Source organism: Pristiophorus japonicus, chromosome 3, assembly GCF_044704955.1.
Source record: "Pristiophorus japonicus isolate sPriJap1 chromosome 3, sPriJap1.hap1, whole genome shotgun sequence".
Lineage (NCBI taxonomy): Eukaryota > Metazoa > Chordata > Chondrichthyes > Pristiophoridae > Pristiophorus > Pristiophorus japonicus.
The window spans coordinates 236732868-236750902 of NC_091979.1; the positions used below are offsets into that span (position 1 = coordinate 236732868).

Here is an 18035-nt window from a genome sequence, read left to right on the forward strand (position 1 = left end):
ATTTGAGCCCAAGATGAGCTTCTGATCACATATCCGCTCCATCACCAAGACAGCCTATTTCCACCGCCCTAAAATATCATCTAATTCCATTCACCCCTTCATCCACTGCTGAAGCCCTCATCCATGCCTTTGTTACCTCTAGACTTGACTATTCCAACGCACTCCTGGCTGGACTCTCACATTCTACCCTACATAGACTGGAGGTGATCCAAAACTCTGTGCCATCTCCAAGTGACACCTACAGGTAATCGAGAAATACTTTACAAGTGGCTCATTTTAACCAAAGTGGGCCCAGTGGTAAACTCAGGCAATCAGATTGAGCGCCTGTTGACGTCAATGGAATGAAACATCGGACCGTGGGTAAAACGGGTGGCTGATCTGTTCACACGAGTTGCATTAAACTGATTGCCTTTCATTGCATCAGTCTGGGCTGGAAGATGAAATTGTCCACATCTCCTCCATTGCTAAAACTGTCCCCAAGGACCTTGGTTTCCTCTCGTGTGCCAAATACTTCTTTTCCCCGTAACAACCTTTAGCCGCCCATACATCTCGAGTCGATCCAAGACTCGAACACTGCTCCCCTGTCTGGGGAGATGCCTTGAACATCTCACCCACCCCTGGGCATGGTACAACAACAATTTGTATTTATATCACGCCGTTAACGTCTCAAGGCACTTCACAGGAGTATTATGAGATTAAAAATTTGACACCGAGCCGCATAAGTAGAAATTAGCGCAGGTGACCAAAAGCTTGGTCAAAGAGGTAGATTTTAAGGAGCGTGTTGAAGGAGGAAAGAGAGGTAGAGGGCCGGAGAGGTTTAGGGAGGGAATTCCAGAGCTTGGGACCCAGGCAACAGAAGGCACGGCCACCAATGGTTGAGCGATTATAATCAGGGATGCTCAAGAGGGCAGAATGAGAGAAGCGCAGACATCTCGGGGGGGCTGTGAGGTTGGAGGAGATTACAGAGATAGGGAGGGGCGAGGGCCATGGATGGATTTGTAAACAAGGATGAGAATTTTGAAATCATGGCATTGCTTAACTGGGAGCCAATGTAGATCAGCGAGCACAGGGGGTGATGGGTGAGTAGAAGAAAAGGTTTCTTGTTAAACATGCGTGTCCTTTTACCGAGCGACTCTGCAACCTCTCGCTCTCTCTTACACATATAACTTATCTTTCTCCATTTCATCAAGGCAATGATGAGTGGTTCTGTGCGTTTTCCTCTCTTGTTCCTGCAGATACACCACTCTGCATGCTGCTCTTCTGCCGTGCATCATAGAATCGTACCGCACAGAGGGAGGTCATTCGGCCCATCGTGCCTGTGCCTGCCTTTTGAAAGAGCTGTCCCATTAGCCCCACGCCCCTTGATCTTTCCCCATATCCCTGCAAAATTTTCCTCTTCACGTATTTATCCAATTACCCATTTGAAAGTTACTATTGAGTCTGCTTCCACCGCCCTTTCATGCAGCACATTCCAGGTCACAACAACTCGCTGTATAAAAATATTTTTCCTCATGTCGCCTCTGGTTCTTTTGCCAATCACCTTAAAATCGAGACTCACTGGGTCAGGAATTCAACATGAGGGGCAGTGCAAAACGGGTGGTATTGAATCAGCCGCCCAATATACGCCCCACTTCAATAGTGATGATCTGTGCACTACCCCTTGTAATGTATTTGCTTCATGGGTTCTATGCTTAAGAATTCATAGCAACACATTGCTATTAAGAACCAGTTGGTTTATTAACAAAGGTTTAGCAATCACACTACTCATTACCATTTCATCCACCATTCTCACAATCACCTGCCTCATCGTGGATCCCCTGAACCCAACTGGCTGGGGTTTTATTGAGTCTTGTGAACATCACGTGACTGGCTAAGCCACTCCCAACTCAACAGCTCTGCAACTATTTTCAAGTCACTTTAACTCAAGTGCCCCCTTTGGTAAGGGCACAAAAACCCACAAATTGACCAATAATCATTAAAGGGAACCTTACAAATTGAATTAAATTAAAATGTTGCTCCCTGTTGAAATTATGCACTCCAGTCCCTCCGGTGCCTCTCACGGAAGGCTACAAGTGTACCGGTGGACACTGCGTGCTTCATCTCCAGGGACACCCTGGTACGAAGGTATCAACAGCTCTACAAACCTGTGAGCATCCTCACAGGTACATACATTGCACCCCCTATTTAACGTTCCCCACCTCAAGTCGAATTTCACCTCCATCGTTATTTATTCTTTCCCAGTCCCTCAAAAGCGTAGCGCTCACTCTTTCAAACTCCTCCAGGTGACAGGCTTGGAGCACCCAAGGTTGTCATGACCCGACCATTACTTCTATCCTACTCTTTCTGGCCATGACAGTTTCCTGCACTGTGCATCCTCACCCTTTCCCTAGCTTTCAGAAGCAGAAATTTAAAAAAAATCACCGGTCATCTCAAAGCAATTACAGCCAATGAAGTACTTTTTGAAGTGTAGTCGCTGTTGTAATGTGGGAAATGCGGCAGCCAATCTGCGCACAGCAAGCTCCCATCTGATAATGACCAGATAATCTGTTTTTGTTGTGTTGATTGAGGGATAAATATTGGCTACGACACCATAGAAACACAGAAACATGGAAACATAGAAATTTACAGCGCAGAAGGAGGCCACGCGGCCCTCGGTCAGCAGCCCTAAAGGTCACATATAAACCTATGAACAATGAACAATGACGGAAAGGCAAAGAGCACCCGGCCCAACCAGTCCGCCTCACACAACAGTGACACTTCTTAAACTGAAACATTCTGCACTCCACCCCAACCGGAGCCATGTGATCTCCTGGGAGAGGCAAAAACCAGATAAAAACCCAGGCCAATTTCGGGAGAAAAAATCTGGGAAAATTGCTCTCCGGCCCATCCAAGCGATCGAAAGTAGTCCAGGAGATCACACTGGCCATATTCTATTCCCTGCAGTACTTACCATTATATCTGCACCGTCCAACAAAAGGTCATCCAGTCTAATCCCAATTACCAGCTCTTGGTCCATAAACCCTGCAGGTTACGGCACTTTGAGTGCCCATCCAACCATCTCTTAAATGTGGTTTCTGCATCCACCACTCTTCCAGGCAATGAGCTCCAAATCCCCACAACCCTCTGCATAAAGGCACCAAAGAGAACTCCCCTGCTCTTCTTCAAAATATTGCCATGGGATCTTTTATACCCATCTGAGAGGGTAGACTTGGTTTAACATCTCATCTGAAAGACAGCACCTCTGACAGTGCTACACTCCCTCAGCACTGCACTGGGAGTGTCAGCCTAGAATTTTCACACTCCAGTCCCAGGAGTGGGATTTGAACCCACAACCTTCTGACTCAGAGACAAATGTGCTACCCACTGTGTCACGACTGACCCTGTGATAAATGCAAAAGAACGCTGGCATATAACACCCCTGGAGACCTTCTCTTGGCCCCATGCAACACCGCTCTCTCAAGTTCACCTCCCCAAATTCCTTTCGTGGTCTTAAAAGTCTTGAGTCAAGTCCTTCTCCCCCTCACTTTCTAACAGAAATATTTCGATTTTTGATGTTGTTTCTCCAACTGAGCCCAAGGCAGTTCTCCACCTCATTGCCGACGCAGCCAGGAAAACAAATCTGTTAAACTTCAAAGATGTGAAGTTGAACGATTGCTGAGGGATTGGTTATGAAAATTGGAAAATGCAATGAATGTAGGCAACAGCAGTACCTCAATTCGCTTTGAGGGATTCCGTGAAGGCCATCTGAGCCGCAGAAATGTTAACGGAAAACAAACAATGTAATACTTTTTGACATATAATTTATTAAAGTTTGTTCTGCCTCTGAAAGTCTGACCAAAGTTAATAAGTATGGATTGAAAAAGACTTCACTCTCCATAGTCACAAAATTAACACAATGCTATTTAAAGGGGATGTGCATTCGATGATTGGAGCGTGGGCAGGCACAGCAAGAGCGGCGAGGTCGGGGCGAAGGAGCGGTGAGAGATTGCAGAGCGATGTGATCGGGCCCCGGGAGAGGTGGGAGTTCGGGGTCCAGGAGAGGCATGAGTTTGGGGCCAGAAGAGGCGAGGGCCCAGGAGCAGCATGGGCCAGCCCACATTGTGATATGTGTGTGCACTAGGTCTGTGCAGCAGAGCTGGTCTCCAGTCGTCTTGGTTAACCCTTACCACTGGACCAAGGCCTAGCTCTGTCAAGCCCGTGTGGTGGCTGGTATGCAACGGCCACCACACATTAAAAAAATCCACGCACAGGCATCTTCCACCCTCCAAGATGGGCTTGAACCCACAATTCCATCTTGTTCTGTTTATGATACCTGGGCTCCAAGGCTTAAATTATGAGGAGAGATTGCATTAACTAGAGATGTATTCCCTTGAATTTAGAAGGTTAAGGGGTGATTTGATTGAGGTTTTCAAGGTATTAAGGGAAACTGATAGGATAGATAGAGAGAAACTATTTCCGCTGGTTGGGGAATCTAGGACGAGGGGGCATAGTCTAAAAGTTAGAGGCAGACTTTTCAGGAGTGAAGTTAGGAGACTTGAGCACAAAATCCAGGTTGATAGACCAGTGCAGTGCTGAGGGAGTGCTGCACTGTTGGAGGTGCCATCTTTCAAATGAGACGTTAAACCGAGGCCCCGTCTGTCCCCTTCAAGTGAATGATCCCATGGCATTATTTGAAGAAGAGCAGAGGGGAGTTCTGCTCAGTGTCCTGGGGCCAATATTTATCCCTCAACCAACATCACTAAAAAAAACAGATTATCTGGTCATTATCACATTGCTGTTTGTGGGAGCTTGCTGTGCGCAAATTGGCTGGAGCGTTTCCTCCATTACAACAGTGACTACACTTCAAAAAAGTATTTCATTGGTTGTAGAGTGCTTTGGGACATCATGAGCTGGTGAAAGGTGCTACAGAAATGTAAGTTTTTTCTTTGTAAGCTGGCGGAAAATGGATTTGCCATCCACTATTTGGTGAGGCCCTTGTATAGCATTCTTTGAGTCTTCAGTCACTCACTAGGTGTGTTAAGCCCCAACAACTTCTTTGCCCTTTATGCTATTTGTTCCGTGATTCATTTGAGCATTCTCATGTTCCTCTGATCCCTCAAACTCTCAACCCCCATTCTACGCGAGGTGGCTTGTTGGAAGGAAAGAATTCAATCTCAGGGTGTGGGCGTCACTGGCAAGACTGGCACTCGTTGCCCCGAACACACAGGGGTCGAAAATGGGTTGCGTACGCCGACCGTTACCATGCGCAGGAGGCGGCTAACGGGCGGCAAAGGCCTACCATCGTCGGTAAGTGGCGCCGGCACCTCGCCCTAAATTGAGTCGGCTCTTTGGCAGAGGTGTCAAGAGGCATCGCTGCGCCAGCTATCCATCATCATCATAGGTAGTCCCTCGAAATCAAGGAAGACTTGCTTCTACTCTAAAAGTGAGTTCTCAGGTGACTGAACAGTCCAATATGGGAATTACAGTCTCTGTCACAGGTGGGACAGACAGTGGTTGAGGGAAAGGGTGGGTAAGGAGTCTGGTTTGCCGCATGCTCCTTCCGCTGCCTGCGTTTGGTTTCTGCATGCTCTATGCGACGAGACTCGAGGTGCTCAGCACCCTCCCGGATGCTCTTCCTCCTTGGGGCGGTCTTTGGCCAGGGACTCCCGGGTGTTGATGGGGATGTTGCACTTTATCAGGGAGGCTTTGAGGGTGTCCTTGAAACGTTTCCTCTGTCCACCTGGGGCTCGCTTGCTGTGAAGGAGTTCCGAGTAGCGCGCTTGCTTTGGGAGTCTTGTGTCGGGCATGGGAACAATGTGGCCGGCCCAACGGAGCTGGTCGGGTGTGGTCAGTGCTTCGATGCTGGGGATGTTGGCCTGGTCGAGGACACTAACGCCACCCTCGTCGTGAGGTCATCCAGCGCGCAACGCCTTTTTGGCGCCTCTGTCGCGACACTCATTCTGTATGCTGCCGTACCGACAGGCAGACCTACCACCAGGAAAAAGTGGTGGTAAATGAACGGACCACGGGCGGAATCGCCCAGAAAGGAAGGTAAGTTTTTCTCTTTATTTATTTCTGCATGTTTTCATTAGGTTTAAGAGTGGGGCAGTGTGTGTGTGTGTGTGTGGATCGGAGAAGCTTAATTTTTTTTTCTTCCCGTTTTTTTTCCAAGCACAGCGGCAGCCTCTGGTCGGGGAATTCCGTCGGCCTCCTGAGCTCCCGAGGGTGAGTGTGCATCGGCATCTTTTAGTGCTACTCTCTCATCTTTGGGCGTCAAAACCAAATTTAGGACTTTGAGTCTGCGCCTAATGCCTGGCTCTAAAATCAGTGTTCAGGCGGTGACACCGTCCCAAAAACGGCAGGACCCAATTAGCATGCAGGTACAGTAAGCAATTAGGAAGTCACTTGGCATGCTATCCTTTATTGCAAGGGGTGTGGAGTATAAGAGTAAGGAAGTCTTGCTACACTGTACAGGGCCTTGGTGAGACCACACCTGGAGTACTGTGCGCAGTTTTGGTCTCCTTATCTAAGGAAGGACATACTTGCCATAGAGACGGTGCAATGAAGGTTCACTAAATTGATTCCTGGGATGAGAGGGTTGTCCTACGAGGAGAGATTTAGTAGATTGGGCGGATACGCTCTGGAGTTTAGAAGAATTAGAGGTGATCTCATTGAAACATATAAGATTCTGAGTGGGATTGACAGGGTAGATGCAGGGAGGTTGTTTCCCTGGCTGGAGAGTTTACATAAGAACATAAGAAATAGGAGCAGGAGTAGGCCATACGGCCCCTCGAGCCTGCTCTGCCATTCAATACGATCATGGCTGATCCGATTATGGACTCAGCTCCACTTCCCTGCCCGCTCCCCATAACCCATAGTCTAGAACCAGGGGCACAGTCTCAGGATAAGGGGTTGGTCATTTAAAGAAAGAAGAAAGAAAGAAAGACTTGGATTTATATCACACCTTGCACGACTACCGGACGATTCAAAGCGCTTTGGAGTACTTTTGGAGTGTAGTCACTGTTGTAATTCTGCATTGCACTTGGCATTAATTCCAGCATAAGAACCCATTATAAGAGTGAAGCAGCAATGGTGCTGTCAGTGAAGATCGGCTCTGCCAGCGTTCAACAGACACCTGATCGCTGAAGGAGGCGATATCGCAATGTGCAGGCTCGATTCTGGAACAGACAATTTCAAGCTGCAGCCTGATGTCTGTTCAGCTCAATGCCACTGCACAGAGGCTGCTCAATGGATGATAGTGTCAGCCATGGCTCAGTGGTATCACTCTCGGTTCGAAGGTTATGGGCTCAAGCCCCACTCCAGAGACTTGAGTCCCTAATCCAGGCTGAGACTCCCAGTGCAGTGCTGAGGGAGTGCTGCACTGTCGGAGGTGCCGTTATTCAGATGTGGCGTTAACATAGAAACATAGAAACATAGAAAATAGGTGCAGGAGTAGGCCATTCGGCCCTTCGAGCCTGCACCACCATTCAGTAAGATCATGGCTGCTTATTCCCTCAGTACCCCTTTCCTGCTTTCTCTCCATATCCCTTGATCCCCTTAGCCGTAAGGGCCATATCTAACTCCCTCTTGAAAATATCCAATGAACTGGTATCAACAACTCTCTGCCGTAGGGAATTCTACAGGTTAACAACTCTCTGAGTGAAGAAGTTTCTCCTCATCTCAGTCCTAAATGGCCTACCCCTTATCCTAAGACTGTGTCCCCTGGTTCTGGACAACCCCAACATCGGGAACATTCTTCCTGCATCTAACCTGTCCCGTTCCGTCAGAATTTTATATGTTTCTATGAAATCCCCTCTCATCCTTCTAAACTCCAGTGAATACAGGCCCAATCGATCCAGTCTCTCCTCATATGTCAGTCCTGCCATCCGGGGAATCAATCTGGTGAACCTTCGCTGCAAGAACGTCCTTCCTCAGATTAGGAGACCAAAACTCAACACAATATTCCAGGTGAGGCCTCACCAAGGCCCTGTACAACTGCAGTAAGACCTCCCTGCTCCTATACTCAAATCTCCTAGCTACGAAGGCCAACATACCATTTGCCTTCTTCACCGCCTGCTGTAAGCTGAGGCCCCGTCTGCTCTCTCAGATCCCTGACTTTCCTCATTACCTTGACTTCCATCATTATCCTGACTTTCCTCATTACTCTAACTTTCCTTATTACCCTGAATTTCCTTATTGCCCCTGAATTTCCTTATTACCCTGAATTTCCTTAATATTCCTGAATTTCCTTAATACTCCTGAATTTCCTTTTACCTTGACTTTCCCTTATTACCCTAAATTTCCTTATTATCCCTGAATTTTCGGAATACCCTGATGCCAGTATTCCCCCACTTTGTTTATTACCCCTAGCTTTCCTCATTACTCCTGACTACTGATATCATCACCGACTTCCTTTATTACCCCTGACGTCCCAAACTTTAACTGTTGACCCTCTAGTATTTGGAACCCTTTGTCGTAATGGAAGACTCAATTTTGTCAGTTTCATTCACAATCGTGAAAACTTCAACCAGGCCACTTCGAAAACACTGCTTTTCTCGAAGAAAACCAGACTCAACAAGCACTTGACTCGAACGTCCTTTTTTGCCACAAGGGTTTTCACCCACGGGTGACACGATAATGCCTTTGAATGGGATTTACACCATCATGTTGCACGTCTGTAGACACGGGATTAAAGATTTGCCATATATTTTTTTCATAAAACACTGCCCCTTTACAATAAAAAAACACGTCAAATTAGAACAAAAAAAGTTTATATTTGTTGAAGAGTTGACTTTTCACTGAGTCCCGAGTGAGATAAGGTTTTCCTTATCATCATCATGGGCAGTCCCTCAGAATCAAAGAAGACTCTTAACACGAGTTCTTTGGTGGCTGAACAGTCCAATATGGGAATTACAGTCTCTTGTCACAGGTGGGACAGATAGTCGTTGAGGGAAAGGGTGGGTGGGACTGGTTTGCCGCAAGCTCTTTCCGCTGCCTGCGCTTGGTCTCTGCATGCTCTCGGCAGTGAGACTCGAGGTGCTCAGCGCCCTCCCAGATGCACTTCCTCCAATTAGGGCCGCCTTTGGCCAGAGACTCCCAGGTGTCAGTGGGGATGTTGCACTTTATCAGGGAGGCTTTGAGGGTGTCCCTGTAATGTTTCCGCTGTCCATCTTTGGCTCGTTTGCCGAAGGAATTCCGAGTAGAGTGCTTGCTTTGGGAGTCTCATGTCTGGCGAGCGAATTATGTGGCCTGCCCAGCAGAGCTGATCAAGTGTGGTCAGTGCTTCAATGCTGGGGATGTTGGCCTTGTTGAGGACGCTAATATTGGTGCATCTGTCCTCCCAGGGGATTTGTAGGATCTTGCGGAGACATCGTTGGTGGTATTTTTCCAGCGACTTGAGGTGTCTACTGTACATTAACCGCAGTGCTCAAATATAATTTTATTTGTTTGATCTGATTTTTAAAAATTTGATGACACGATTATGCGATTACGTTTCCTTTAACTTATCACTTATCAAAATTACAAACTGGGAAATAAAGGTCAGTCTGTCTTGGCCTCACGATGTACGACAGAGATTATAAACACCGTTGGCAACAGTACTTAATGAGATTTTAATAAAAGAAGTCTTGCGATTATAGAGGGGATGGATGTTGACTGCTGTCACTTGGTGTTAACAAGAGCGGTAACGATCTCAGGTTGGGGTCAGCAGCTTTATCGCTCCGTTACCACCGGCGAAAGGGCAGACGCCATGTTGAAAGGTGGCCTAACTTCGAGTGTCCAAGTCAACCGCCTGTTTCAGGCAAGGGTCCCCTTTTAATATGGAAATCGGGGTTCTATGATGTCAATCCGGAACCCGATTGGCATTTTAGAAAGAAAGACTTGCTGTGGCTTGGTGGGCAGCACTCTCGCCTCTGAGTCCGAAGGTTGTGAGTTCAAGTTCCACTCCAGAAACTTGAGCACAAAAAATATCTAAGCTGACACTCCCAGCTCTGGTGCACGGGCCTAATGCGCACACATATTGCAGTGCAGTGCTGAGAGAGTCATCATCATCATAGGCAGTCCCTTGAAACAAGGATGACTTGCTTCCACACCAAAAAGGGATTAGTTCACAGGTGTTTCAATGAAGGACCTAATATTTCAGGTCCCGAACTACATCTTGAAGGGTGGAAGATGCCTGTGCGTGGATTTTTTTAACATGAGGTGGCTGTTGCACGCCAGCCACCTCACAGGCTTGACAGAGCTAGATCTTGGTCCATTGGCAAGGATTACCCAAGACGACTAGAGACCAGCTCTGGTGCACGGGCCTAATGCGCACACATATTGCAGTGTGGGCTGGCCTGTGCTGCCCCTGGGTCCTCGCCTCTCTGGGCCCGAACTCACGCCTCTCCTGGGCCTCGATCATGTCCCTCTACAATCTTTCGCTGCTTCTTCGCCCCGATCTCACCGCTCCTGTTGCACTAACGGAGGTGCCGTCTTTCGGATGAGATGTTAAACTGAGGCCCCATCTGCTCTCTCAGGTGGGCGTAAAAGATCCCATGGCAATATTTCGAAGAAGAGCAGGGGAGATATCCGGTGTCCTGGGGCCAATATTTATCCCTCAATCAACATTACACAAAAAACAGGTGGTCTGGTCATTATCAAGTTGCTCTCTGTGGGAGCTTACTGTGCGCAAGTTGGCTGCCGCGATTCCCACATTACAACAGTGACTACACTCCAAAAGCACTCCATTGGCTGTCAAGCGCTTTGAGATGACCGGTGGTCTTGAAAAGTCACTATAAAAATGCAAGTCTTTCGTTTTTAATGATGGGACACGTATAGATTTGCAGTGCGCTCCTCCCCTCCATCCCCTTATCAGGACTCTGCACCCCTTTTTGATATTTCCAAGGGGAAAAGAAATGAATTGCTTTGCTCAGAATAAAGGAAAACCCACTTGATCATTTCTAAAACGATTGTCCCGGTTAGTTGGAAGTTTCTAAGTGAGCGTGACTAATGCCACCCCGGCGCACAATGATCTAACTTGCTAATGTCGTCCATTCCACGGTCGTGGAAAATGAACAAAGGAATGTCTTTCTCTCTGTCGCAGAAATGTCCCGTCTCCTTCGCAGCCACCAGAATTTATGAGCATGAGCAAAACTGAAAGGCTTCTTTTTTTTGCTTCGAGGTGTTTTTAACGAGTCTCTCATTCATTCAGATGCCTCTCTCCATTTTTCTTCCAATGTGCTGGTTTCTACTGGCAACGAGACTGGGCCAACCAGCAGGCCAAGCTTGCGGGATTGCAAGCTGGATTGCTCACCCGGTCTTTAACCCTTTTGTGTTTCAGTCGTGTATGCTGCAGTCAGTTGTAACATCATCCATTCAGATCTTTTCTTCGCTCAATCTCGGGGTGCGGGCATCAGTGGCAAGACTGGCATTTATTGCCCCGAAAGCAGAAAGAATCTGGGCTGGATTTTCAGTTGTCGGTGCAGATGGTAGTTTTACGCCAATATTAGCGCTTTCGCTGCGCTACCGTTTTTAGGCCTAACTTTTGGCCTTTACATCTGCGCCAGGGCGGTAAAGTCGGCGTTACGCGAGGATTCGCGGCGCAAAACGCGAGTTTCGGCAAATTTATTCCGGGGCCGGGAGCGCTGCGAGAGAGGCCTTGGGACTGGGGGGAGGGGGGAAGCAAACAAAAAAAACATTCAAAAAACATTCACAAAGCCCTTACCTACTAAATCGCTGACAAATAATTAAAACAAAATTTAACTTACTTATTTTGCAGGTTTTATGCTTATCGCTTCTGGCAGGGCTGCACTGACAGATTTGACCCTGTTGGTATTTTGGGCGTGGTGTACGGGTCATAAGAACATAAGAAATAGGAGCAGGAGTAGGCCATAAGGCCCCTCGAGCCTGCTCCGCCATTTAATATGATCATGGCTGATCCGATCATGAACTCAGCTCCACTTCCCTGCCTGCTCCCCATAACTCCTTATCGTTTAAGAAACTGTCTATTTCTGTCTTAAATTTATTCAATGTTCCGGTTTCCACAGCTCTCTGAGGCAGCGAATTCCACAGATTTACAACCCTCTGAGAGAAGAAATTTCTCCTCATTTCAGTTTTAAATGGGCGGCCCCTTATTGTAAGATCATGCCCTCTAGTTCTAGTCTCCCCCATCAGTGGAAACATCCTCCCTGCATTCACCTTGTCAAGCCCCCTCATAATCTTATACGTTTCGATAAGATCACCTCTCATTCTTCTGAATTCCAATGAGTAGAGACCCAACCTACTCAACCTTTCCTCATAAGTCATCCCCGGAACCAACCTAGTAAACCTTCTCTGAACTGCCTCCAAAGCAAGTATATCCTTTCGTAAATATGGAAACCAAAACTGCACGTGGCCTCACCAATACCCTGTATAGCTGCAGCAAGACTTGCCTGTTTTTATACTCCAGGCAGGAGAGAGCCGAAAGTATGAAGCAAACGCAATCTGCGGCATTGCATGTCAGCGCTCCTCACCCCAGCGATACGTGGAAGCGCTGCTGCAAAGAGGTCACCGAGGATCCTTGCTGACCGGATTTTCGCCGCGGAGGGTCAAATTGCGGCGAAAACCCGGTCGTAAAGTCGGTGAAAATCCAGCCCTAGAGCGTTAGCATGCAGGTACAGGTTAAACCTCCCTTATCCGGAACTCCCTTACCCGGAACCACCCCTTGTCCAGAACCATTCCCAGTCACCGGGTGGCACATGCGCAGAACTCATAGAAACATAGAAACATAGAAAATAGGTGCAGGAGTAGGCCATTCGGCCCCTTCAAGCCTGCACCGCCATTCAATGAGTTCATGGCTGAACATGCAACTTCAGTACACCATTCCTGCTTTCTTGCCATACCCCTTGATCCCCCTAATAGTAAGGACTACATCTAACTCCTTTTTGAATATATTTAGTGAATTGGTCTCAACTACTTTCTGTGGTAGAGAATTCCACAGGTTCACCACTCTCTGGGTGAAGAAGTTTCTCCTCATCTCGGTCCTAAATGGCTTACCCCTTATCCTTAGACTGTGACCCCTGGTTCTGGACTTCCCCAACATTGGGAACATTCTTCTTGCATCTAACCTGTCTAAACCCGTCAGAATTTTAAACGTTTCTATGAGATCCCCTCTCATTCGTCTGAACTCCAGTGAATACAAGCCCAGTTGATCCAGTCTTTCTTGATATGTCAGTCCCGCCATCCCGGGAATCAGTCTGGTGAACCTTCGCTGCACTCCCTCAATAGCAAGAATGTCCTTCCTCAAGTTAGGAGACCAAAACTGTACACAATACTCCAGGTGTGGCCTCACCAAGGCCCTGTACAACTGCAGTAACACCTCCCTGCCCCTGTACTCAAATCCCCTCGCTATGAAGGCCAACATGCCATTTGCTTTCTTAACCGCCTGCTGTACCTGCATGCCAACCTTCAATGACTGATGTACCATGACATCCAGGTCTCGTTGCACCTCCCCTTTTCCTAATCTGTCACTATTCAGATAATAGTCTGTCTCTCTGTTTTTACCACCAAAGTGGATAACCTCACATTTATCCACATTATACTTCATCTGCCATGCATTTGCCCACTCACCTAACCTATCCAAGTCACTCTGCAGTCTCATAGCATCCTCCTCGCAGCTCACACTGCCACCCAACTTAGTGTCATCCGCAAATGTGGAGATACTACATTTAATCCCCTCGTCTAAATCATTAATGTACAATGTAAACAGCTGGGGCCCCAGCACAGAACCTTGCGGTACCCCACTAGTCACTGCCTGTCATTCTGAAAAGTACCCATTTACTCCTACTCTTTGCTTCCTGTCTGACAACCAGTTCTCAATCCATGTCAGCACACTACCCCCAATCCCATGTGCTTTAACTTTGCACATTAATCTCTTGTGTGGGACCTTGTCGAAAGCCTTCTGAAAGTCCAAATACACCACATCAACTGGTTTTCCCTTGTCCACTCTACTGGAAACATCCCACAAAAATTCCAGAAGATTTGTCAAGCATGATTTCCCTTTCACAAATCCATGCTGACTTGGACCTATCATGTCACCTCTTTCCAAATGCGCTGCTGTGACATCCTTAATAATTGATTCCATCATTTTACCCACCACCGATGTCAGGCTGACCGGTCTATAATTCCCTGTTTTCTCTCTCCCTCCTTTTTAAAAAAGTGAGGTTACATTGGCTACTCTCCACTCCATAGGAACTGATCCAGAGTCTATGGAATGTTGGAAAATGACTGTCAATGCATCCGCTATTTCCAAGGCCACCTCCTTAAATACTCTGGGATGCAGACCATCAGGCCCTGGGGATTTATCGGTCTTCAATCCCATCAATTTCACCAACACAATTTCCCGACTAATAAGGATTTCCCTCAGTTCCTCCTTTTTAGTAGACCCTCTGACCCCTTTTATATCCGGAAGGTTGTTTGTGTCCTCCTTAGTGAATACCGAACCAAAGTACTTGTTCAATTGTCCTGCCATTTCTTTGTTCCCTGTTATGACTTCCCCTGATTCTGACTGCAGGGGACCTACGTTTGTCTTTACTAACCTTTTTCTCTTTACATATCTATAGAAGCTTTTGCAGTCCGTTTTAATGTTCTCTGCAAGCTTCCTCTCGTACTCTATTTTCCCTGCCCTAATCAAACCCTTTGTCCTCCTCTGCTGAGTTCTAAATTTCTCCCAGTCCCTGGGTTCGCTGCTATTTCTGGCCAATTTTGTATGCCACTTCCTTGGCTTTAATACTATCCCTGATTTCCCTTGATAGCCATGGTTAAGCCAACTTCCATTTTTTATTTTTACGCCAGACAGGGATGTACAATTGTTGTAGTTCACCCATGCGGTCTCTATATGTCTGCCATTGCCCATCCACTGTCAACCCCTTAAGTATCATTCACCAATCTATCCTAGCCAATTCACGCCTCATATCTTCAAAGTTACCCTTCTTTAAGATCTGGACCATGGTCTCTGAATTAACTGTTTCATTCTAATGTAGAATTCCACCATATTATGGTCCCTCTTCCCCAAGGGGCCTCGCACAACGAGATTGCTAATTAATCCTCTCTCATTACACAACACCCAGTCTAAGATGGCCTTCCCCCTAGTTGGTTCCTCGACATATTGGTCTAGAAAACCATCCCTTGTGCACTCCAACATGAACAAATTGAAGTCCTTCCTCGCTGCCGACTCCTGCAATTGCTGGCTCGACCCTGCGATCAACCGACCCCTCCCCTGCCATGATCTCTCTGCAACACTCCCAGCCCCAAGCCAGCCAGCCCCGATAGCCCCTTGCTCAGTACCTGTACCATCCAATTTACCGTGACCACCCCTCGTCTGAAAAATCCCTTATCCAGAACAGGCCAGGTCCCGAGGGTTCCGGATAAGGGAAGTTTCAACCTGTACATGCAAGCAATTAGGAAGGCGACTGGCATGTTGGTCTTTATAATGTAGGGGTTGGAGTACATGAGTAAGGAAGTCTCGCTACAATTATACAGGGCCTTGGTGAGACTACACCTGGAGTTCTGTGCACAGTTTTGGTCTCCTTATCTAAGGAAGGATATACTTGCCTTGAAGGCGGTGCAACGGAGGTTCATTAGATTGATTCCTGGGATGTGAGGGTTGTCCCATCTACCCCAGAGGGCTGTGGATTCTGAGTTGTTGAGTATATTCAAGGCTAAGCGAGATAGATTTTTGGAGTCTAGGGGAATCAAGGGATTTGGAGATCGGGCAGGAAAATGGAGTTGAGGTCGATGATCAGCCATGATCTTACTGAATGATGGAGCAGGCTCGAGGGGCCGAATTGCCTACTCCTGCTCCTAATTCTTATGTTCTTATGTCCATCCCGAATTGCCCTGAGGAGGTGGTGATGGGGTTCGGGTTAGGCATGTTGAAACCCTGCGGTCGCGCATTGATATAATCGAGTGGATTGCTAGGCCATTTCGGAGATCCAGTTAAGAATCAATCATGGTGGAGTGGAACTGGAGTCACCTGTAGGCCAGACCGGTTAAGGACGGCAGGTTTCCTTCCCTAAAGGGACATCAGCAAATTGGCTGTTTTTTATTACGACAATCCCATAGCTTTCATGGTCACTTTTATTGATACTAGCTTTTTATTTCCAATGTTTTTTAAACTGAACTGAAATTTTCAAACTCATTTTCTCTGGATTACGAGTCCAACATTTTTTTTTTGTTCGACTGAGCTTTTCAAAGTGAAATCAAAATCTTAAACTGTCGCAGCGGGATTTGAATTCACATTCTTTGGATTGATTCCAGGTTCCTGGGTTACTGGTCCAGTAGCAAAACTGGTGCACTCCCATACCCGTGTCATCATCATAGGCAGTCCCTCGGAATCGAGGAAGACTTGCTTCCACTCTAAAAATGAGTTCTTAGGTGGCTGAACAGTCCAATACGAGAGCAACAGACTCTGTCACAGGTGGGACAGACAGTCATTGAGGGAAAGGGTGGGTGGGACTGGTTTGCCACACGCTCTTTCTGCTGCCTACACTTTATTTCTGCATGCTCTCGGCGATGAGACTCAAGGTGCTCAGCGCCCTCCCGGATGCATTTCCTCCACTTAGGGTGGTCTTTGGCCAGGGTCTCCCAGGTGTCGGTAGGGATATTGCACTTTATCAGGGAGGCTTTGAGGGTGTCCTTGTAACGTTTCTCTGCCCACCTTTGGCTCATTTGCCGCGAAGGAGTTCCGAGTAGAGCGCTTGCTTTGGGAGCTTGCTTTGGTACCTGTGTACCTACAACTTGGATTTCAATCCAATCGACCATATGCGATGGGATTAAGGAGCTGGATTTTCCAGTCCTGTCCACCCTCTGTTTTTCGCCCTGGAGGGGTGGCAATGTTGGTAGTGAGCTCTTCTGGGCGGGCGGTCAGCTGAGGGGAGGCCACGGCACAATCATGCTTTGCTGGGCCAGCAAGAAGGACCGGTTGATACCTCCTTTTTTCAATCATTGTGTTCTTTCTTTGGCCCTGGAACATAGTGAGCCGACCCGACCTGTGTGAGAATACCACCGCAGGTCAAGGCTATAAATAGAGCTGGAACGCCGGGCCCTGGAACATCGCGGGCGAAGGTGCGATGACTGAGGGTACGGGGCCCAGAGGAGCCCAGGGCCCAGGGGCAGCAGAGCAGGTCTCCAGTCGTCCTGATTTAACCCTTGCCATTGGATAAAGGTCTAGCTCTGTCAAGCCCGTGTGGTGGCTGGTGTGCAACGGTCACCACACGTTAAAAAAATCCACACACAGGCATCTTCCACCCCTTCAATTGGAGTTCAGGACTGGAACATCGGGTCCTTCATTGAAATACCTGTAAACTTTTGTGGAAGCAAGTCTTCCTCGTTCAATGATGATGATGATGTATTCTTTCAAAGGGAATGTGCAATATGACCAGTCAAAATGGATGAAACTAGAGACTTAATTTCATCATCATCATCATAGGCAGTCCCTCGAAACGAGGATGACTTGCTTCTCCGCCGAAAAGGGATGAGTTCACAGGTGTTTCAGTGAAGGACCGAATATTCCAGGTCCTGAACTACATGTTGAATGGTGGAAGATGACTGTGCGTGGATTTTTTTAGCGTGTGGTGACCGTTGCACACCAGCCACCACACGGGCTTGACAGAGCTAGGTCTTGGTCCAGTGGCAAGGGGTATCCAAAACAACTGGAGACCAGCTCTGCTGCACGGACCTAGTGCGCACATGTATCGCAGTGTGGGCTGGCCCCTGCTGCCCCTGGGCCCTCGTCTCTTCTGGGCCCCGATCACATCCCTCTATGAACTCTTCCCGCTCCTTCACCCCGACCTCGCTGCTCCTGCTGTACCTGGCTGCGCTGCAATCAGCTGTCGCCCTCCTGCAGCAGCACACGCTGCTCCCTGCAGTGGCATGCCGCCGCACGCTGCTCCCTCTAATGACCCCGGCCTGCTGATGAGGAGGCTAGGGCCATTAGAGGGAGCAGCGTGCGGCAGCCCGGCCCAGAAATCGGCGCGGCCTGCAAGACCATCAGCAGACTTAATTTAAGAGGTGATCAGTAATGTTACCCTGGATCATTA

At 47.8% G+C, this 18035-nt stretch overlaps 1 protein-coding gene across 1 annotated transcript in view; it reads right to left on the minus strand.

The window, feature by feature from the left end:
• LOC139255478 (zinc finger matrin-type protein 4) overlaps positions 1 to 18035 on the minus strand; it is a 735084-nt gene that overhangs the window by 426728 nt on the left and 290321 nt on the right. The window lies entirely within an intron of this gene.